At 45.3% G+C, this 24359-nt stretch overlaps 1 protein-coding gene across 2 annotated transcripts in view; it reads right to left on the bottom strand.

Annotated features, from left to right (window-relative positions):
- Positions 1-24359, bottom strand: part of DOCK3 (dedicator of cytokinesis 3) — a 539706-nt gene that overhangs the window by 207476 nt on the left and 307871 nt on the right. The window lies entirely within an intron of this gene.

Below are 24359 nucleotides of genomic sequence, written 5' to 3'. Positions count from 1 at the left end.
TGCTGGCAAAACCCAGACTGTGTAGATTTGGAACAGTCTGCTCAGTGGGAGCACACTAGTGTAATCTCCCATCAACCTGTACTCTGCCAGAGAGCCTTCAAGAAGACTGGCATAGCCCATAAAGACAACAGGGACAGTTAGGAAAGGGGCAAAACAGGCCACTATTTCCCTTCTGCCAACTTGAATTTAAGCCACATCGTAGTTTAAACTGCTCCCCCAGATAGAAATGCCTCCAATGGCAAAACTGCTCTGATGGATTCAATGGAGCAAATGAACCCCTCAACATTAGACAATCAAAAAAGCATCCTACTAAAAAGAATGTCGTAGAATAGCCACTTCAGGTTTGCTGTACTGCTGCTTACTAAGCCCTGGTCTACAGTAGGGCTATGTCTAGACTGCAGGCTTCTTTCGAAAGAGGCTCTTTCGAAAGCATCTTTCGAAAGAGCCTCTTTCGAAAGATCGCGTCTAGACTGCAGGCGGATCTTTCGATAGAGGAAATCCGCTTTTTCGAAAGAGAGCACCCAGCGAGTCTGGATGCTCTCTTTCGAAGACGGCCTCTTTACATTGTAGAACGCCTTCTTTCGAAAGAGGAACTTTCGAAAGAAGGCGTTCTTCCTCGTGAAACGAGGTTTACCGCCATCGAAAGAAAAGCCGCGTTCTTTCGAAATAATTTCGAAAGAACGCGGCTTGAGTCTGGACGCAGGGGAAGTTTATTCGGGAAAAGGCTACTTTTCCCGAAAAAAACCCTGAGTCTGGACACGGCCTAGGGTGTTATCTCAAAATAAACCACCTCAGGTTGACTTTATAAGCAGAGCAGTCACACTACCAAGCCTGTTATTTTAAAAAAAGGGATGCTTATTTAAAAATCTGTATTCCTGCTTTTCTCAGGGAATAATGCTAATTTCAAAATAGTTATTTCAAAATAGCATTAGTGTGGACGCTCCAGTGCTGCTATTTCAAACTAACTACTCCCCAGAGTAATCTGAACTAATTATTCTCCTGTGCTCCACCATTATGCATCCATTGGAAATGCAGGGAAGTAGCAGCGTCTTTATTGTTATTCATTATCCTTGATAACTTAAGGGTACAGTATGGCACAATCTGATCTGGCAACATCTATGGTCCAGCATGATTTTAGTTAGTCGGATGTCCTCTTATGGGTGTGGGCAAGTTTCCTGCGGTCCCATTAAGTTTGTTTACAGCCACCAGTCCTGGCTCTCAGAGTTTTCTGCCATTATTTAGCTCTAATTTACCCCTAAATGTCTTCTAAGAGCCAAGCAAGCAGTGGAAGTGCTGGTAATGCTACTAAACAATATAGCCTTCCATACTGCTGACAATATGGTTCAGCAAATTCTCTGGTCTGGCACCTGTAAGGTCCTAAGGTGCCAGACGGGAGAGGTTCAACCTGTACTGTGATTCTTGCTGAGCACAGTTCAACTCTACTGAATCCCAGCCAACATGGATTATTAATTATCAAATCAGCTCTAGAATCTGTTGTTCCTTTTTCCTTATCTACTTAGTTCCTACCCATTTCAGCTTGTATTTTGTGGTGTTTGGCTGTGCGTGCATTCCCAGTTACCCTTTCTAGGCAAATGTCTAAATCTGTACTCTTCTACCCCTCTTTTCCCATTTCATGTACTATCTGTGTAATAACAGTTTGAGAGAGAGAAGGTGGGAGAAATAATATCTTTTGTTGGACCAACTTGTGTTTTTGGAACTAACAAGCTTTATAGAGCTCTTTGTCAGGACAAAAACATTGTACCACTTTTCACAAAGCTCTCTCTCCACATCTGATCTCAGTCCTCGTCCTCAAAGAAAACCTGCACAATGCCTTCAAATGACAAGCCTGGGAACTTAAATTCATAACTCTACAAGACACTTAAAAATTAAAAGAGACACTGGATTTATGGCTCATTGTAAGAATTGGTAACATACCCTGCTGACTATTGACCTCCTTTATCCTATGACTGCTCACTTCATTTTATGTGGTCTCCTACAACTTGGGAGCCCCTTATGATTAGCAATATGCCCCATCTTATAATTAGCTTGAACACTCTGGTTACCAAAGGAAGAGCTCTGTGAGGCTCAGAAGTTTGTCCAGTCCATAAAGAGATGTTGGTCCAATAAAAGATAATACTTCATCCACCTAGTCCCTCTCTTATCCTGGGACCAACACAGCTACAACACCACTGAAAATAATGTGAGTCTGTCTTTTACTTACTGTGATCTTAAAAACCTCTGCGTAGTAACTGGCAATGGACATACCCACCCCACACTGCTGTCAGAATATTTAGCCAAACAGTATCTTGTAAATATAATCAAAAAACTGGTGACAAGTTGTTTTTTCATATTATTGCAAGATGCATATATATAGTTTTTGTATAAAGAATTATGTGTGTTGAAATATGCTCCTAAAATATATTCAGACCACGGAATCTGATTAGAGTGGATAAATACATTTGTGGTAGAAAAAGGAATGCTGTTTCACTTGTTTGCTTTTGTCTGCAATGTGAATTGTGTAAGGTAAGGCCAAAGACAATGGAAGTACATTTATATCTAATGTAAACATGATTATGCTAATAGAAAAAAGCAAATTGATCAGAATCAGAAAGACAGCATGGTGCCTACACACCAGAAGCTGAAAACCTTGTCTAAGTTTACCTTTCAAAGGATACATTTCAAAGGTTTACTGGAATAAAAAAAGAAGGGGAGAGATCTCTTTACTGATCCACCACTTAAGAAACAACAACAACAACAAAAAGACAGCAACCTCTGATTCTGTGAACATTGGATCTTCTGGCCTGGCATTTTTTGAGGAGTAACGTTAGTTTGAACCAAGGGGTTTGATTTGAACTAATGTAGCCCGGAGTGCACTTCCTGGTTCGAATCAGCTGGCGATCGGAATAGCGTGCGGCGAGATTATGCTAATGAAGCATGGGATATTTAAATACCTGCTTCATTAGCAATTTCGGTCACCTACATTTGCATCCATAGTTCAAACTAGGGTGCAAGTGTAGATGTACCCTTTGAGAAAACTATTTATGCAAAATTGTAACTTGCTAAAGTTACGTTTCAGGCACTAGAAAGCCTGTTTTGTTTCGTTTGTAACCATCTGCCTCTTTTTCTCTCACATAGTAATCACTTAAATCTCTGCAGATCTTGCATTTATCTGCTAAATGGGCCACTCCCATACACTTAAGGCAGGAGTCGTGTGGATCATCCATAGACATAAACTTTGTGCATTCCTTCCACTGTTTGAAGCCATAGAACTGAGGAATGCCTTGGTACCCGCATAAGAAGCACAAGGAGTCCCCACAGATAATTTACCAACTACTAACTACTGAAAACTTGAGAACTATCTACAAACAATGGCTAGAGAATGAATGCCTGCTCAAGGCAAGAGAATCTAACTCTAACTGTCACTGGCAGCAAGAAGGAACTGAGGGAGGGGATGGTTGGCAGGGTGTTATATACCTAGCCATATTGGCACCACTCTAGGGGCCTCCCCTCCTGACCTACGGTATCTTGCTAGGGAAAAGTTTTCCAACAATTGTGCATGTGGTGCACGCACACCTAACTTGGAATGCACATGAGCAATCACTCGAAGAAGAACAGTCCAAATTACATTATTCTTTAAAAATACTAGGGTGCTGTGCCATGTGATCGCTACACTTGCTAACCCTCCCCCCCCCCCCCGGCCACTTTCGCAGCCAGAGAGCCTGATGATGTCATTCTGTTGTGCAGCAGGAAAAACTTTTTTTAAAATATATAGAGATCATTCAGTACAATGGACTAAAGAAGCCAAAATGCTTTAAAATGTTCTGAAATAAAATGCTACCAGCACTTATAAAATTACTGGAAAAATTCCTCTACCTTCAAGAAACTGAAACTCACATTCAAAAGTATGGCTAACATATCAATCATAAGTTGTCCTTGTGTGTACATATTTCTTCCAAGACATGCCCTTAAATTTTACACTAGCCAGATTATGGCTGTTGGAAGATTATAACAGCTTCCTGCCTTTTCTCCATGTGAATTCTCAATCATAAAACTGCATTCACACAAAGGGTGTGTATAGACTACAGGGTTTTTTCGAAAAAAGTAGCCTTTTTTCGAAAAAAATTCACCTGGGTCTAGACTGCAGCTGTATTCTTTTGAAAGTAAATAGAAAGAATGAAGCAGTTTTTTCGATCGTGGTAAACCTCATTTTACGAGGAATAACGCCTTTTTTTGAAAGTACTCTTTCGAAAAAAGGCGCTATGTAATGCAAACTGTGCTTTTTCAAAAGAGAGCATCCAGACTACCTGGGTGCTCTCTTTCAAAAAAGTGGCTTGCTTTTTCTAAAGTACCGGTTGTAGTCTAGACACTCTTTTTCAAAAGAGGCTTTTTCGAAAGTATCTTTCAAAAGAATCTCTTTTGAAAGAGGCTTGCAGTCTAGATGTAGCGGGGGGGGGGGGGGTGTTGAACTGAATAAAATATATTCAATTGAGGGGCACCATTACTGATCTTAATATAAAAGTCAAAAGCCTCACATCATCACTTGTATTAATATCTAATGGCAGAGCAAGTCCTCTTTGCATTTAGAAATAGCCTATAGAGCTGACGGGCAATTTGAGAGGGACCACACAGCTCAGTACTAGAGGCTGCGGAGCTGGAAGGAGGGCCACCCAAGGGTATGTCTACACTACCCTCCTAGTTCAAACTAGGAGGGTAATGTAAGCATACCGCACTTGCAAATGAAGCCCGGGATTTGAATTTCCCGGGCTTCATTTGCATGTTGCTGGGCGCCGCCATTTTTAAATGTCCGCTAGTGCGAACCCCGTGCCACGCGGCTACACGCGGCACGAACTAGGTAGTTCGGACTAGGCGTCCTAGTCCGAACTACCTAGTTCGTGCCGCGTGTAGCCGCGCGGCACGGGGTTCGAACGAGCAGGGGTTTAAAAATGGCGGCGCCCAGTTTATGCAAATGAAGCCCGGGAAATTCAAATCCCGGGCTTCATTTGCAAGTGCGGTATGCCTACATTACCCCGCTAGTTCGAACTAGCGCGCTAGTGTAGACATACCCCAAGCTATTTCCCAACCACTTTTAGACAAGAACATGCTATTTCTATGAAGGTTAGGGAGTTAAGGCTGGGGGGGGGGGGGGGAGAAATGAGTGTTTTCTGGCAGAATATCTAATTGTTAGTCGTGATAACTGCCTCTTAAAATGAGGCAGGTGCACAGTGGCAGCAAGTGGCCCTAGTGAGGGCATTGTGGGCTTCTGTAAGCACAGGCAACTTTCGAAAGAAGGCGTTCTTCCTCGTGGAATTAGGTTTACCACCGTCGAAAGAAAAGCCGCATTCTTTCGATTTAATTTCGAAAGAACGCGGCTGCAGTCTAGACGCAGGTGAAGTTTTTTCGAAAAAAGGCTACTTTTTTCGAAAAAACCCCTGAGTCTGGACATAGCCTAGGATCTGACCCATAAGATCCCTAAATTTACTCATAGGAACTCTGAAGTGAAGACTGGGAAACCCTACCCATAGGAACCCTAATTCTAGAGCAAGGAGCCCTACTCATAGGAATCCTAATCCTAGAAGTAATTACAAAATACGAGCTGCTTAATGTTTATAACTTGTCCCCCTTCTTAAAAATGGTCACAATACTGACATTTTTAGATCAGGTGGAATTTCCTCATTAACCAACATTCTAATCAGCAGTTTTTGTATGTGTGCTACTCCACCAGCTCCTCTGGGCTGGCATCTTGCTCTTTCTCATTTGAATGATGGCTTGCCAAACTTCTTCAGTATATGAGGGCTGGGGGGAGGGAGGAGGGAGAAAAGGGGGCGGGAGAGAGGGAGGGAGGTGCGGAGTGTCACCAAAAGGTTTTAATACTGGATGCTGAGAATGGTCTGAGTGGTGACAACTGAGTCTTCAGGTTCGTGGTTCAACAGAGTCTGCTTGAGGGACACATTGTCATTAAGAAGGGTAGAGTTACCCTGGAATCACAAAGCAATTGGGCCATTTGAAGGTGACCTATAGATAACTTATAATCTTAACATACTGGATCTTCAGGGCCTTTGCTTCCCGCCAGTGATTCTTGATGCCACACAGCCTCCTTTGAATCACACTTTTAAGCTGATAATAAGTCTCTTATTTTTGCACAAAGGGTTCATCTTGCCAATTACAAAATAAGCTTCTCTTCTGATGAATAAGTGCAAGTCAATGTGTCAGAATTACTGAGGTGTTACCTTCCTTTCCATTGCTGGGAGGATCCCTGCTCACATCCTCCAGAAGCATCTCCTGCCTCATGCTGAAGACACCCTTCAGGAGTCCCAGTGTAGTTTCACACTGTATTGGGGACACATCAACATGATTTCTGTTGCATGACACATCCAAGAGAAGTGTAGAGACACGATCAGCCATTTTTATAGACCAAAGGGATTTGATTCCATCAGCTGTGAAGTATTATGGAAGGTGCTGTCTAGGTTCGGTTGTCCACTGAAGTTCATTTGCAATCTCAGGCTGTTAGATGATGGGATCATCATCACCGTCCTTTGTAATGGATTGGAGATGGGCCAGCACAGACATAGAGTTGGGACCGCAATCGGCAGGGCTCAGATGTAGGGTGGGGGGCATGCCGATGGCATGACGCATGCCGAGAACGGAGGTCAAGGGGGCATGCCGGGTGTAAGGGAACATCCTGCCGCCGCTGCAGGGGGAGGGGCCCAGGAGGTGTGGGCCTTTCAAGAGGTCGCCCGTGGAACGCCGAGGGGGACCGGAAGAGAAGGGGAGATCGCCCCCGAGACGTGGAATGAAACCCCTAGGGGGGGAGGAAAGGAGAGATCACGGGAGAAAGGACGATACAGACACTGGACTGGGAGAAGGTGTGTCCAATGTCAGCATCCCTAGAGGAGGCAGCTGGGAGGACTCAGAGATAGGACACTAGGAAGGGGGAACAGGGGGAAATGAAGTAGCCCAGGACAGGTGCAGGAGTTGCAAGCCCATGGATTGGCAAGTTGAGGGCAACAGCCCCGCCAGTTGAGACAGGGACAGAGGGTCCCTGTGTCCTTAAGGTCCTGGGCTGAGACTCGGGGTATGTCTACACTACCACCCTAGTTCGAACTAGGGTGGTTAATGTAGTCATACGAACTTGCAAATGAAGCCCGGGATTTGAATTTCCCGGGCTTCATTTGCATGTTGCCGGGCGCCGCCATTTTTAAATGCCAGCTAGTTCGGACTCCGTGCCCGCGGCTACACGCGGCATGGACTAGGTAGTTCGGATTAGGCTTCCTATTCCGAACTACCTGTACGCCTCGTGGAACGAGGTGGAACGAGGTGTACAGGTAGTTCGGAATAGGAAGCCTAATCTGAACTACCTAGTCCGTGCCGCGTGTAGCCGCGGGCACGGAGTCCGAACTAGCCGGCATTTAAAAATGGCGGCGCCTGGCAACATGCAAATGAAGCCCAGGAAATTCAAATCCCGGGCTTCATTTGCAAGCTCATATGACTACATTAACCACCCTAGTTCGAACTAGGGTGGTAGTGTACACATACACTCGGAGAGTGGGAGGGCCTGAGACTCCCTTTCCCATGTGAACCCTTCTCATTAAGTCTGGATCTTAATTCCGTCAGGTGAGAGTGGTAGAGAAGCCCGTATGGGGGCCCCTTTCCTGCAGGGCTTGGCTTGGGCGGCGGCCCCGGATAGGACGAGAGCAAATAGGTGGTCAGGAAGAAGTCCTGAGTACGGGCTTGGACCCCACAATCTCCTAACACTACCCTTCTTCTGGAATTTGGATTGGGTATTGCATAGATGGCCAGCTCTTCAATTTGCTACCAAGGTATCTTACCACCTCTCCCAAACAGCCAATCTTAGGGTGGAGGTTGAACATAGGATCCATTGTGCCATTGTATCCTTTGGAAAGTCGCTCTATCATTTCTTCATCGAAAGAGATGTGCAAATGGAAACTAAGATCCTGGTCTACAATACAGTAGTCATTCCCTCTCTTCTTTCTGGGTTTGAGATGTGGGGCTATGTCTAGACTGCAAGCCTCTTTCGAAAGAGGCTCTTTCGAAAGATACTTTCGAAAGAGCCTCTTTTGAAAGAGAGCATCTAGACTGCACGCGGAACTTTCGAAAGAGCAAGCCGCTTTTTCGAAAGAAAGCACCCAGTGAGTCTGGATGCTCTCTTTCGAAGAAGCCCTATTTACATTCAAGAACGCCTTCTTTCGAAAGAAGCACTTTCGAAAGAAGGCGTTCTTCCTCGTGAAATGAGGTTTACCACCGTCGAAAGAAAAGCCGCGTTCTTTCGATTTAATTTCGAAAGAACGCGGCTGCAGTCTAGACGTAGGTGAAGTTTTTTCGGAAAAAGGCTACTTTTCCCGAAAAAACCCCTGAGTCTGGACACAGCCTGGGTGACATAAAGCCATCTTTTAAGCATCTGAATTGGGCCAATAGCACTGTCTTAAGAAGTTTCTTTGCATCAGATAGGAAGACTGTTGCTCCAATGGCAGCATTTTCTCTGCAGCAAACATCACCAGGGTTGAGGAGATTGTGAAACATCAAGTTTGATGGGCTGGTCATTGTGTGCAAATGACTGTTACTCATTGTATGAAGTAAGTCCACTTTTCTCAACTTAGTCATGGTAAGAGGACTTGTGGGATCAGACAAAACACTACAAGGACACCCTGAAAGTATAACATAAGAAGAGAAGCAATGACCCACAAATTGGGAAGAGCTGGCTGCCAAACAGTAATGGTATCACATCACACAAGTCTTGGCCCATTTTAAAGAGAATTGTCTTTCTCTACAGGCTAAGAAATGGCAAAGGAGGCTGGAAAGACAGTCTTCCAGCCAGCAGTTGTGCTGTTTCCAAACAACCATCTGTCATATATGTGGGAAAACCTGTAAAGCATGAATTGGACTCCACAGCCTTCTTAAGATTCATCAATGACTTACCTCCCCCCCACTACTTCGCCGCAGACATCATCCTCAGCCAACGCTGATGAATGTTTATGAGTAAAACTAGTACAGAGTGCTGCTTGCTTATAGTTAAACGTGAATTGAGTTTTACACTAAAGCAAGGATTTTACCTCTTTGTTATATATGAAAAATACAACACTTACTTTGAATATGGAAGCAATGTTATGGGAATTTACAAGTGAAGACATTAGGTAGTTCCTGAATTAAACTAGAAGAAAAACATAGTACATAAAGGAAATTTAGCATCTGTGTCTCTTCTCTGTCACCGAATGATTATAACAATGGAATAATGCACAATTAAAATGTTCCACAGAGTTAAAATTAACTGAAATCTTTTGCATAGACAACATCTGAAGTAATTGGGGTGTAATTAAGTGAAATTATTAACAATTATTTTTATCTGTTTATGAATATACAGGCTACTAAGATGCTCAGGGATGTCTTAAGTGTGGTTATAGCCAAGATAATTCAATCAATCCTTTTCCTCTACAGCTATTCTGCCTGCAATAGATTTTATTAATTATAATGACTCAGTGACTGAAGGGAGACTGGACATGAGTCATGATTTGTCATTGCCAAACTGGAATCTCTTTGAAGATTCCATGGCTGCCTACTTGCTTGGGCATCAATATTTAAAAGGCTCCTCCATGGCATTGCTGCACTGGCTTAATTGCACACAAAGACAGCACTATTGGGGGAATAATCTCAACTCTGCCCAGCAGTGAAGCCATGAAGGAAAAAAAATTTAAAACCCTAAGGCTGTGTCTACACTGGGCCACTTATTCCGGAAAATCCGCCGCTTTTCCAGAATAAGCTGCAAGCTGTCTACACTGGCCCTTGAATTTCCGGAAAAGCAACGACGCTCTACTGTACAAAATCAGCCGCTATTCCGGAAAAGCTACGCTGCTCCGGCTCGGGCAAAAGTCCTTATTCCGGAACACTGTTCCGGAAAAGGGCCAGTGTAGACAGCCCAGTAGTCTTTTCTGAAAAAAAGCCCCGATCGCGAAAATGGCGATCGGGGCTCTTTTCCGGAAAAGCACATCTACATTGGCCACAGATGCTTTTCTGGAAAAAGGGCTTTTCCGGAAAAGCAGCCTGCCAATGTAGACGCTCCTTTTCCGGAAAAACTGAAAACAGAATAGTATTCCGTTTTAAGCAGTTCCGGAAATTCATGCCAGTGTAGACACAGCCTAAGTGTCTTCAAAAATCAGTTTACTCTTGGACAACATATACCAAAATGTCTTAATCTAAATGTATAACCATTGCATGGTATATCTACAAAGCAGGAGAGCATGAATCAGCTTTCACATCATATTCCCTGCCAATTGCTGGGGAAGCTAATGATCCAAACAGTGAACCAAATAGAGTGATGAAGACTGGTCACACAACACCTAAGGCATATTGAGCATATACCAAGAGGATTGCAAGGCTTGGTTATGGTTGTTTGGGTACCTTAACTGTGCATTCCTTACTTTTTAAGTGTAACCTTAACATTGAACTTCCTGAGTTTGTAATGTTTTGTAATGGTTTAGGGATAATTACAGCATACATGCCTGTAATGCTTTATGCCTGAGCTTTAACTGTATCTTAATTTTGTTTTCTGTCTGGGAGTATTGTATAAAAGGTAATCTAGATTTATCTTCTTTGATCATAGTTCATCTAGTCGAGTCCCCTGTACTGACCATGCTTCAAACACAAGAGAAGAGCATGTGACCAGTCATATGTTGTTTGTATTTACATACTACATGCCTCTTAATATAGTGCTTTCTTTGGTATATTCTACGCTGGATGTCAACAGGAACACTCCCAAACTTCCAGTAAATGCAACCAAGATTTTTAAGGGGAAAAGGAACAATTCCAAATTTTTCGCTTCCATTAATTAGTTTCAAGATGACCCACTACTGCCAATGAGACAAATTTCAGCGGAAACAAGTATGAGGATATATTATGGATTTTAATTAATGTCTATGGCTCACAAATAATGTAAATTAAAGGTTATTTGCATTTTCTTACCAAACTATTTTACTGTTAGGAAGTCGCATCTTAAATAAAATTCCTAGAGGCAGATCATTGGTTAGTGTAAATTGTCAATTAAAATTTACACTAATAAAAGATCTGGTTCCTTAAGGGTATGTCTACACTACAGTGTTATTTCAAAATAGCTTATTTTGAAAAAGTTATTTCGAAATAGCTTATTTTGAAATAACGAGTCTACACACAAAACGCATTTCGAAATAGCATTTTGCTATTTCGAAATAGCGCATCCAAACTGAGTGGATTCTGAATCGCATTTAAGGCTGGCCGGAACCAGTTCCAACAGGGCACCAGGTCAAGACTTGCTGTGTGGGGCTGCTACCTGAGGGTATCTGAGGTCTGTACTTAAAAGGACACCCCCCCTGGACAGCCAGTTCTCAGGTTACCCTGCTTGCTTGTCTACCTCAATGAGGGACAGCAAAGCAGTTTGTCTCTGCATGCTCTGGTTGCCCTCACTCGGAACACCACAGCACTCTGCAACATGGAGCCGGAGCTGCCCCGGGTACTCTGGTGTTTCTTTTGGACCCATTGCTGTGAGCCTAGCCGCACTTTCTGCAGGCTGCCATCCGGGAGGTCCATCGGGGGTCTGTCAGTATCCAGGAGGCCCTGCAGGAGAACTTACACCCTGAGGAGCACTAAGAGCCTCTCTGGTCTGCCCCACTGGGGGCTTGTACCTCATTCCTCCCTCATGTCCTTCCATTTAACCCTCTCTAACCCCCCTTCCTGATGTCAAATAAAATACACGTATTTTCATGAACACAAACTCTCTTTATTTAACAAAACTGGGCGGGGGACGGAGGGGGGGAGGGAATGAAACTCTGGTGAGACTGGGGAAAGGAGGCAGGAGAGGGGAGAGGGAAACCTGGGAGGAGGTAGCTGGAAGGGGGAAGTAAGGGGAAGAAGGGGGAGAGGAAGCTCAGGGTTGGGGGGGTCTTGCCGGACCAACTTGATTTTCATGCGAACCTGCTCCTGGGTTTGCATGTAGCCTTTGGTGGCCAGGCTGGCAGCTATCCTGCCATAGACAACCGTGTTCCTCCATCTAGAGTGGAGATCATGGATGTTGGGGGCATTTCCCCCCAGACCTGAATAAGGTCCATGATCTCCATCCTGGACCAGGAAGGCGCCCACGTTCAGTGGGCCCTGTCAGGCTCCTGTGAGCTGGCAGACTGCTCCTGGGGAGCGGTGGAGGGCTGGCTGCCAGTGGCTTGCTGGCTCATGTTTTGGGGCTACTGGGTCGGGGCAGTGACTGCTGGCTCTGGACTGGCAGCCTTGGAGCTGGTACAGGCACTGTGGCCAAAGTCTACCCCTTTAAGGGCTCCGGAGGAGAGGGGGGAGGGAAGGAGTCAGTGGAGTGTTCTTGGTTGAGGCTGGAGTGGCCACCAGGGCACCCCGGGAAGGCTGGAGACCCCCTATTTCAAAATAAGTGTCTTCACAGCACTTATCTCGAAATAGCTATTTCAAATTCGGCATTATTCCTCGCAGAATAAGGTTTACAAAATTCAAAATAAGCGTTCCACTATTTCAAATGTATTTTGAAACAGCGGTTTGGCTGGGTAGATGCTAGGAAAGTTATTTCGAAATAAAGGCTGTTATTTCAAAATAACTTTCTTGTGTAGATATACCCTAAAACTTAAATGCTCTGTTTTCAACTGTCTTTTGTCCTAAAGACTAAAATATCTACTGCACATACATATGGAGTACCTTAGGAAGCTACCAATCTCTCTAATAAGGCAAAATCTCATGTCTGTTAAAACATCTGACAGCAATGTACTGGAGGTTTTGGGTAAACTACTGGTGGTATTGGCTGTATTAACCATTGCTTCATTTAATAAATCACAGAATTCCATAATTTTATAGGGAACAGGCAAATGCTGCCTACCAGAACTACTAATATCTCAGGTGGGCTATAAGGGAACAATGTGGTGACAATTACTGCATAATTAACAGTGAAGGGCAAATAAAAAGGGATTCAAGCATTTGATGCAATTTCAATGCTTATCCAAGATTTAATCAAACTGGTAGGAAAATCCCACAAGATTGTTCAAATTCTTAACTTTGGCTAGGCTGAAAATACTGCAAGAACAGCTACTCTTGCATGCAACCAGAAAGAAGAAACATGAAAATAAAGAAAAGCATTTAAACTTAAGGACAGATGCATAATACTACACTTAAAAAGTAATAACCAATTGCACAAGTATAAAGTGGGAAATGACTGCCAAGGAAGAAGTAATCTAGGAGTCCTAATAAATCACAAACTAAATATAAGTCAGTGCTGTAATACTGTTGCAAAAAAGTAACCATTATTATAAGTTGTATTAGCAGGAGTGTTGTAAGCAAGTTACAAGTAATAATTTTGCTCTACTCAGCATTGATGAAGTCTTGGCTGGACTATTGTGTCCATTCCTCAGCATAACACTTTGAGAAAGATGTGGTCAAACTGAAGTCCAGAGAAGAGCAACAAAAATGATTAAAAATCTAGAAAACTTGAGCTATAAAGAACGACTAGGAAAAAAAGACTTGGGGGCGGGAGACATAATTTTCAAATACGTAAAAGGTGGCTGATAAACTATTTTCATTATCCTCAGAGGACAGGACAAGACATAATGGCTTCAATTGCAGCAACTGAGATTTAGATTACATATCAGGAAAAACTTCTGAACTGTAAGGCAGTAAAGCACTGTAACAAGTTATCTAAGGAGGTAGGATTGCTAACTTTCTAATCGCACAAAACGGACTCCCCTAGCCTTGCCCCTTCCCTGAAGCCCTGCCTCTAGCTCACTGCATTCCTCCTCCCTTGGTGGCTCCCTCTCCCCCACCCTCACTCACTTTCACTGGGCTGGGGCAGGGAATTAGAGTGTGAGAGGGGGTGAGAACTCTAGATGGGGATGCAGGCGCTGTGAGGGCCAGAAATGAGGGAGTCAAGGCAGTGTTCCCTCTAAGATTTTACATCCATGAGCAGAGTGAGCCCATCACCAGCAGAAGCAGCTAACCTTGCACTAGCACATTGCCATGCAGCTCTGCTAAGGAGGTGAGTGTGACTAAAATTCTCTCTGCACGCCCTGCACAAGCATGCTCCCTAGAGAGAACTTAGGTTCAGGGTGCAGAAGGGGACTCCAGTCTGGGGCAGGAAGTTGGGGAGTGGGAGGGTATAAGGGCTCTAGGTTGGGGCTGTAGATTAGGAGTTTGGGATGCAAGAGGGGACTCCAAGATGGGGGGTTGGGCCAAGGGATTTATTGTGCAGAAGGGGATTGCGGGTTAAGGCAGGAGCTTGGGATATGAGAAGGGGTGAAGGCTCTGGGCTGAGGTTGAGGGGTTTGCAGTGCCGGAAGGGGCTCAAGCCTGGGGATGGGGCCAAAGGATTTGGAGTGTGGGAGGGGCTGTGGGTTGAGGCAGGAGACTGGAGTGTAGGAGGGAGTGAGGGCTCCAGAGGGGGGAGTACGAGTTTTGGGGTGGGGTCAGCGATGAGAGATCTGGGGTAAAGAAGCGGATTTCAGGTTTGGAGGAGCTGGACCTCAGTGCAGGGGACTGAACTAGATGAACTGTCAAGTTCTCTTCCTATTCTACATTTCTATGATGCTATAAGCATGTTTAGTCCAGGCCTATAAACAGCCACACTAGATAGAGTTCTCAGATTTAGCAACTAAGGTGTATTGGCTGCTTACATGCCAGAAATAGTCTTTTGTTCTCTCAGTTCCTTCAAGGTGCCAGCCTGTCACGTCCCTTTAGCACACAATGGCAAAAGCACATCTTGTGTAGGAAGCCTCTCTCTTGCAGGGGCTGTAGAGGCAGCCATTTAGTATCTGAGGGGAAATAAGCCTCGGGCTGTTCTATGGCCCACAAAATGTTATTTCCCTGGGCTGTTTAATTTGCTTGTTTTATCCCAAGGGCTTCCATGGCACATCATTGATTATGGTTCATTTTCATGACTGCTTTCCCAAAAGGGGAGAGGGTGACATTCTCTAGCAGAAATAAATCTTGGGTCCCTTAATTTGGACCACTAACCCTATCCTGCATCCCAGGAAGCACAGTCAATTTCCTAACCATTCACATCATCATGTGGATTTTAGCACAGTTAAAATATACAGAGCATCTCCACTACAAGTCACCCTGGTATACATCTGTTCCACACTAAAGGAGCTAACGCTTGTAGAAACTGATGCGCTATAAGTCTTTCCATTCACTGCTCTTAAGTCGCACATACCCCCGCCATCCTCAGTTTGAACAAATGGAAGTCAGCAGTGGGGAAAAAATTCCCCGCTTTAAGTTGTTCTGTAATAAGTCCAAGTTTTTTGGAACTATCTTGGACTTACAGTAAGGACAGCCTGTACTTATTTACCACACTCATTTAGCCATTTGTTTCATGTACTCAGAGAGAGGCATTTACTTAATTTAGGCCTGCTGATGAGGGGAGGAGGAGGGTGAAGGAGAGAAAAAGGGGAAACTTCTCTGAGGCCCAGTGATTTAAAAGGGCCTGGGCCTCCCAGCTGATGCCACTACAGCAGCAATAGTAGCTTACAAAATTAGGGTCAGATTAGTCATTTTTTTCTCCTTATTCAGAGGCAGAGAATAGGAGGAGTTAGTGGAATGGGAGACTCTAGAACATTTTATGAGCTAACCTTTCAAAATGATTTCTAGAACTCATGGTCCTAAATTCTAATATCCCATGCTAAATATAATAATAAAATGATAAAATACTAAATTTTCTTTAAAACTCTACTAATATTTTCCCACAAAAGCAATAGTTATATTTGCTACAACAATGTCATGCAATAAGGAATGAGAGGAAGAAGTGTCTGCAAGCCACACACTCTTTATGACTCACACTATGAAAAATCCCTTTGTTTAAGGGAACTGATATGACACACTAACAAACACCAAAAAAAATCTCATTTTTTGGCCATGCCGGAAGCATCTATAGTAGTACTGTTACTGTTAGTAGAATGTACTAACATCATGTAATTAAAGGCTATTTAAACTAGTAACAAAAACAAAACCTGTAGTATAAAGAACTGCATAATAGGGGCATGAGATACATTTGTCCTGCCACTCTTTCTATATATGCATGAAGGTTTCCTAGGGAGAATGCATTGCCAAGTTTCTGGAGTCATCTTAAGAATTTTATTGATGTCAATATATGCTCCTATTGGATCCAGCAACAGTTACTCTCTTGCTAATTTGAATGTGTATAAGCAAGTAGAGACCTAGTTAAAGGAAAACATTTAGTTGAGAGAAAACTTTCAGATGTACCAAAATAAGGACTAGATCATTGGTGGGCAACCTGTAGCCCACAGGCCACGTAGAGCCCATTGGAGTGCCATGTGCGGCCTGTGAGACATTTTGTTTACCGATGCTCATGCACAGGGTTGCCAGATGCCATTGGATTCTATCCATGTTGGTTTTTTCTCCTACCAGTATTACTAAAATGACACACATCTAAAACAAGGGCAACTGAAGTGAGGTGCATGCTGAGAGTCGTGTGCTCCCTTTGCATTCAATCAAAGTGTTACTATTGTTCAATTAACACACCCCATAAACTCGAGGCATGTAAGTGCAGTTAGCAAAACTACCCAACCCCAGTAGAGCGTCTTGGTTGCAACAATCTTGCAACCCACTGAGATGAAGGAAGGCCATTCATGTGGCCCACTCACTAGCCTAGGTTGCCTATTGCTGGACTAGATTGTCACTTTATGGTTTGCATAAAGGATAGCAAGGATAGCATGTAATTGTGCTGCCCAAGGTGCAATTTGGGAAGCTGATTCTGACTCAGTCTTTCCCTAGCTTTGGGGAGGAAATACACTGAACTAGCAGAGTGTTTGAATGAACTTTGAAAACAAACAACTAAATGGGACTTTATGACGTTAGAGGGGCAGCATTCCCCCTTACTCTCTTCTACACCTATGTAGATTTAGTGAGGATCTTGTATTAAATCTTAGATCCATTCATTCAGATGCTCTTGCTACTTTTTTTAATCACATTTGCCAACTATCAAAACTTTTGTGTATAAAAAGGACGACCCTATCTATACAGTAAAATCATAAACTTCTTCTAGTGACATGCCAGTCATTTCCTGATGTCATATGTATATACAATTGAGGCTAAATGATAAAAAGAAGGAGATGAAGAACAGTAAGGGTATGTCTACACTGAAAAGTTATTTGAAATAACAGCCGTTATTTTGAATTAACTTCAATAGCGTTTATACATGCAAACCGCTATTTCAAATTTAATTCGAAATAGCAGAGCGCTTATTTCGAATTTGGTAAACCTCATTCTACGAGGAGTAACACCAAATTTGAAATAAGTGCTGTGTAGACACTTTATTTGAATTAGCTGGCCTCCAGCCCTTCCCAGATTCCCCTGGTGGCCACTCTGGGCCAAACCAGGAAAACTCTTCACCTCTCCCCAGGCCCGGAGCCCTTAAAGGGGTAGACTCTGGCCACACACCACGTGCCTGCCAGCAGTCGCAGCCCTTTACCCAGTGGCCGCACAATGCCATCCAGTGGCAGCCAGCCATCCCCCACCCAGTCCCCCAGCACCCAGGATCCAGCCAGGGGCCGTAGACGACCGCATTCCTCCGTCTAGTGAGGAGATCATGGACTTCATTCAGGTTTGGGGGGAGGCCCACAACGTCCATGATCTCCGCACTAGGCAGAGGAACGTGGCCGTCAACGGCCGCATAGCGGACACCATGGCCAGAAAAGGCCACAGGTGCACCCAGGAGCAGGTGTGCCTCAAGATCAAGGAGCTGCAGCAGGCATACACCAGGGCAATGAGGGGCAGCTCAACAGCAGGGGCCGACACCTCCACTACATCAACAACCTCGACCACATCCTGGGGGGTGGGATGGTCCATGCCACCCCAGGGGGCAGCGAGCCAGGACTGGAGGACTCTGACCTGGATGTGGCAGAGAGGTCAGCGCAGAGGGTGCCACGCCAGCAGGACCCCCAAGCTGTCCCAGCACTGGAGTCAGCAGGGTCGTCTTGGGAGGCCACACCAGGTAAGTGCCATCACCGTCCCCTAGTTGGGGGGGGGGGCAGAGAGGGAGACCAGGGACTGTGTGCATGGGCTTTGCCTACCACACATCACGCAGCAACCTGTGCACGTTCGAGCACATGCCATGCTACCCTTGGGCAGGTGGCTCCAGCTGCCTGACACCCAGGGGCCATGGCCTGATAGGCACACGCATGTGTGAAAAGACCTGACATGCTCCTGACCGCGGGGTGGGACACAGCAGGATGCCCTCCCTTCACACACACCCTCTATATAGAGGCAGGGGACATCTCCCTCCATCTCAGCCGCACTATACACAGGACAGGGGCCTGGGTGCAGTCTCGGGGCACCTCCCACTCGCAGGGATAGCTGGACATTCCAAACATGGCCTCTGTGCAAGCACAACAGCTCTGACTATGTAGGGCATGGTCATCCTCACCTTGCAGAGCGGGGGTTGGGCTTCACCCACTGTATCCCCAGGGAGAACTGACCACTTCTCTTCTTTCTCCACAGCCGCACCAGCTGCACGTGCAGGGCGCACCACCCCGCCCGGGACATGCTCCTGCACCCGAGGGCGTCGCAGGACCACTACAACATTGCAGGGGTACCATAAGAAGCACCTGGGGCCCTGCGAGTTCAGACCCGCATCATGGAGCAGCAGGCGCAGGAAGAACGGGAGTTCCGGTGGGAGCTGCTTGCCCAGGGTCGTGCCATGTGTGCCCATCTGCAGACCCTGGTGCAGAGCGTGCTGCCTCATGCCGCTTCCTTGCCTGCTGCCCTCTGCCCCAGCTACCATTGCTCCTCCCACTCCTTGTCCCCCTCCCTCCTCAACGTCCACACCCCCCTCCTCAATCTCCACACCCCCCACCTCAACCTCCACACCCTCCTCCCCATCCCACCAGGGACGCCGAGGCCCCCGCACCCACCGTGCTGGGAGACATGTGGCCCGGCGAGACCCCTCCCCTGAACCCTGAGCGTCCCCTCCCCCTTCTTCCCCTTGCTTCCCCTTTCCAGCTCCCTCCTCCCAGGTTTCCCCCTCCCCTCTCCCACCCCCCTCCTGCCCTCTCCCACCTCCTTTCCCCAGTCTCCCCAGAGGTTCATCCCCCCCCAGTTGTGTGAAATAAATGGAATTTTTATTTTTGAAAAAAAGTATATTTTATTTGACATCAGTAAGGGGAGGCTAGGGAGGGATAAGTGGAAGGACGCGTGAGGGAGGAATGGGGCACATGCCCCCAGTGGGGCAGACCAGGGAGACGGTTAGTGCTCCTCGGGGCAGAAGCTCTCCTGCAGGGCCCCCTGGATACTGACAGCCTCCTGATGGACCTCCCGGATGGCAGCCTGCAGCAAGTGAAGCCAGACTAATATCAACGCGTCCACAAGACACACCAGAGTGCCCAGGGACAGCTCCGGCTCCCTGTGGCAGAGTGCTGTGGTGTCCCAAGTGAGGGCAAGCAGAGCACGCAGAGACACAAATGCTTTGCTGTCCTTCATTGAGGTAGACAAGCAAGCAGGGAAACCTGCGAACTGTCTGTCCGGGGTGGGGATAGGGTCCCTTTAAGCACAGACCTCAGATAGACTTAGGCAGCATCCCCACACATTAAGTCCTGACCTGGTGCCCTGCCGGCACTGGTTCTGGTCAGCCTTAACTCAGAATCAAAGTCCACTCAGTGTGGATGCGCTATTTCGAAATAGCAAAATGCTATTTCAAAATGCATTTTGTGTGTAGATGAGTGTGACGAAACCCCGCATGGCCCCAAGCCAACCCCCGGGGGCAGGCAGTGACTGGCCAACCCAACCCTCCCCTCCAGCAGGAGAAGCGGCGGCGGCAGCTGGAGTTCGCTGCGCAGATGAAGGCTTGACCGGCATTAGCGCCAGTGCTTTGGGGGAGAACCCGAGGGATGCCGGCGCATGTGCCTTAGAGAACAAGTCAGGAGGGGCCTGCAGGGGCGGGGGAGGAGCGAGCAGCTGGAGGGATGCCGGTGCAGGCGCCCCAGGAGCCAGCCCGAAGGATGCCGGCGCATGCGCAGTAGGAGGAGGGTCGGGCAAGACCTGCGGGGGAGGCGAGGGCCAGGTATGGTACAAAAGAGGGAGGAAATACTTGGGCAGGGGAGGACGGGAGAAGAGACTGGTGAAGGGTCTCTGGGCCTTGGGGAGGAGGCTGATGGGGAGATTGGGCGGGGGTGAGGAAGCAGCCCAGGGAAGGCGTAAGGATGACTGCCTGCAGGCTGGTGAGTTGTGGCACTTAGTCCCATCAGCCAGGTGAGGGGAGAACAGATATCCACCCCCCATCTTAGGGCTCTGGTCTGGGGCCTGGAGAAAGAGCGGGCCCGAGCCCCCCTCAAACCCTGCTCGGGGTAAGCATACGAATGGTAGTATAAGAAGGCCCCACGATCAGGAGGGACAGGTCGAGGGGCAAGGAGCTGGGAGGAGAAGGGGGACTGGACGTTGTGATAGAGACACCCCTTCACAATGCGTTAATTCAAATTAGCTTAATTCGAATTAACTATTTCGATTTACGTTAACTCGACTTAACGCTGTAGAGTAGACATACCCTCAGGGAATGAGTTGTAATGAAAGCACAAATATCTACTATAGCCAAATGAACACGGCAAAAGATGACAAAATAAGGCTTCAGTGTTAATTTCCATTAAAAGCTACCAGAGGTCTGCAGAAGGACATTTCCACACATCTCATTGAAGAATCAGGGTAATAGTTTATTTTCATTTAAAGGCTCCCTTTTGTCAAATATGCTGAAGCATGAGTATATGTTATCTGCCCCACTTTAAAAGGCAGAACCTTAATTGGCTCAAAAATTAGATTTGAAAAAGATATATTAGTCCATTTCTCAGGAGTCAGCTTACCACTGTTCCCTCCAGTAAATTTAATAGTGCATTTTCTATTATTAGCATTTTCCTTTTAGATTTACTATTTTTGGACACTCTCTTCTAGAAAAATCTATTCAATTTCTCAAAACTGCTGTCTAATATGACCCAATATTACAATCTTTCTCCTCTCCATAGGAGGAAGGAAAATAATCAAGTCAACCAATCCTCAGCCTTCACAATAATGTGTGTGTGAGAGACAATGAATCATGTAGGGCAAAGGGTGTATTCATGAAGACACCGTGTCTTTTTGAAGAGCTCACATTTCATTTACCAGTCTACTCAACCCTTTAATCTAGACTTTATGACATCAAAATTTTCTGAGCAATCTTTAGTATTTAGGATTGGGTCTAAGCAGCCAAGAGAAGTCACCTAAAGAACAGGAGACTCACTTTCCTCCACACATTCATAGCCAGAAGAATCACCTCTGCTTTTCTTCTTCTTTAATAATTATTTGCCTAAATAATGATGGCCATTCAAAGTAAAAACTATGATTCACAGACTGTTAGCAAAATCTTCATTTTCACACAAGTGTTTACAATCCCTTTATGTCATCAGTTGCCTTGTGCTAAGATGACCTGCAGTAACCCCAGTTTCAAAAACAAGTTTGCAAAAGTACTCTGTCTTGGTTTATGGAGTGTGTTTTGTAAAGACAACTTGGAAAAAAGAGCCCCAAATTTGTGAGGGAAATGAGTTTGGCTATGAAAAACAGCTCCAAGCAACACAGTTTGCTTTCCAACAAATTCAGGCTTCGTGCTCATGAATTATTAAGTTACCACCTTGGCTAGAAGCCACAGCAGAGGATTACAGAGCATACAGTAAGACTGTCACTGCAAATACTGGGTTTCCATAGAAACACAAATTAGCTAAAATAACTACTTGTCATCCCAGTTAACCACATTCAAACAAAAACAACAAAAATGCTTGAAAATGTATTAAAGACCACAGAAGGAATATAGCTAAGCACCAATTACAGATTCTCCTTGAATTCTTTTATGTCTGCCACACTACAACATTTGATGTTCTACAGTTTACAGTTTTTGTTATTTGAAATCTGGAAAGATTCATGTTGGTGCTCATGAAAGACAATGGAAACTGAATCCCCCCCCATTAACTGGAACAGAGTCCTGACTAATGTGAAGCATTCTAAACTTGTCTGTGGAGAAGACATCTTAGAGATGATGGCATTTCAGATTAAAACTAGTGCTACAATCATTCAAATCCACTGATTAATTGCTAGTTTATTAATTTATATTTTAAAGTCTTCACTCTTATTGTCTAGTGTCCCCACATTTTCTCACTGAGGCCTACCTAGATAGATTTTGCATTTCATTCTAGAAAGAAATTACCTCTCTTCTCAGTTATAATTGAAAGTGGGGGGAAAAACCCACGGACTCTAATACGATCACTCTTCACAAAGTCAATGTTCATGGCATCAGTAAGCAATATTACTGGCTCAATGAACAGATTTAAATCAGAGTCAACTGCATTTGACTAGACAGCAGAAAACGTTGGAAAATAATCTGAGGGCAGGCATGGTAGTTTGTATATCTGAAAATCAATTTTTTTCTTATCAGCTTTCTACACACAACACTATGTGGCACTTAGACATGAATACCAACTGTGAAAGCAGCTAGGCCTTCCAAAACTGAGGGCCTCTCTAAGCTACTGATAATGCAGTGCATAGTGATGGCACTGCAGTTGTGTCACTGCAGCATGGTAGTGTAGACAATTTTTAGAGCAATGAATGGTGTTTTTCCCATTGCAATTGTTAATTTACTCTCTCTAAGAAGTGGTAGTTAGGTCAGAGAACTTCTTCCGGTGGCTGATATGTGTTATAAGAACATAAGAACAGCTATACTGGATAAGACCAAAGGTCCATCTAGCCCAGTACCTGTCTTCCAACAGTGGCGAGTACCAGATGTCCCAGAGCCAGGGGGAGTGAACAGAACAGGTAATTCCTCTCCTGTCATCCATTTCCAGCCTCTGACAAACAGCCTAGGGACACCATTCCTACTCACTCTGGTTAATAGCCATTGATGGACTTAACCTCCATGAATTTATCTAGTTCTTTTTTTAACCCAGTTAAGTCCTGGTCTTCACAACATCCTCTGTCCAGGAGTTCCACAGGCTGACTGTGTGCTGCGTGAAGAAAAACTTCCTTTTGTTTGTTTTAAACCTGCTGCCTATTAATTGCATTTGGTGACCTCTAGTTCTTATATTGTAGGAATAAGTAAATAACTTTTCCTTATTCGCTTTTTCCATACCAGTCATGATTTTATAGACCTCTATCCTACCCCCCTTTAGTCTTCTCTTTTCTAAGCTGAAAAGTCCAAGTCTTTTTAATCTCTCTTCATATGGGACCTGTTCCAAACCCCTCATCATATATGACATACCCCTGAGTGATGTAGCTAGGTTGACCTAAGTTTTAGGTGTAGACCAGCACTAAGGATAAAAGAGGTAGGCCTGAGCTACTCTACAGAATTAGGGCAATATAAGGGAGCTCACATTCAGCCAACTACTTATGTGTTTAAAAGGGAATGTGTCAGAGGGGAAGTCGTGTTAGTCTGTATCTGCAAAAACAGTGAGGTATGCCCTAATAAATCTGTTAGGGTATGTCTACACTACCCCGCTAGTTCGAACTAGCGGGGTAATGTAGGCATACCGCACTTGTAAATGAAGCCCGGGATTTGAATTTCCCGGGCTTCATTTGCATAAGCCGGCCGGCGCCATTTTTAAATGCCGGCTTGTTCGAACCCCGTGCCGCGCGGCTACACGCGGCACGGGCTAGATAGTTCGAACTAGCAAGCCGTTCCACGAGGCATACAGATAGTTCGGAATGGCTTGCTAGTTCGAACTATCTAGCCCATGCCGCGTGTAGCCGCGCGGCACGGGGTTCGAACAAGCCGGCATTTAAAAATGGCGCCGGCCGGCTTATGCAAATGAAGCCCGGGAAATTCAAATCCCAGGCTTCATTTGCAAGTGCGGTATGCCTACATTACCACCCTAGTTCGAACTAGGGTGGTAGTGTAGACATACCCTTAGTCTCTACGGGTACGTCTAAACTACATGGCTCCATCGACGGAGCCATGTAGATTAGTTTACTCAAAAAAGGGAAATGAAGTGGCAATTTAAATAATCGCCGTTTCATTTAAATCAAAATGGCTGCTGCGTTGTGCTGATCAGCTGTTTGTCTGCACAGTGCGGCAGTCTAGATGGGGATCTGCCGACCCCAGAATCCTTCGTTGGCAGATCCTGTAAACCTCGTTTCAGCCACTACATTGACCTAATAATGCTATATCTATGACAGATACAGTGCTTAAACTGATGTAGTTAGAATAATGCACTGTCTGTGTTGACACTGTGTTGTTATATTGCCTGTTGGCTATCAGCCCTGCCCAGGCATACACACCTGGAGCCCCACCATTGGGACTAACACACTGGAGCTGCAGAGTTGTTGCTCTGGGCTGAAACAGTGTATGGAGATCCCCTTCC

This window comes from Pelodiscus sinensis, chromosome 11 (assembly GCF_049634645.1).
Source record: "Pelodiscus sinensis isolate JC-2024 chromosome 11, ASM4963464v1, whole genome shotgun sequence".
Classification (NCBI taxonomy): domain Eukaryota; kingdom Metazoa; phylum Chordata; order Testudines; family Trionychidae; genus Pelodiscus; species Pelodiscus sinensis.
Note: the sequence above shows the minus strand (reverse complement) of the source record. Positions and strands in the feature narration are given on the sequence as shown.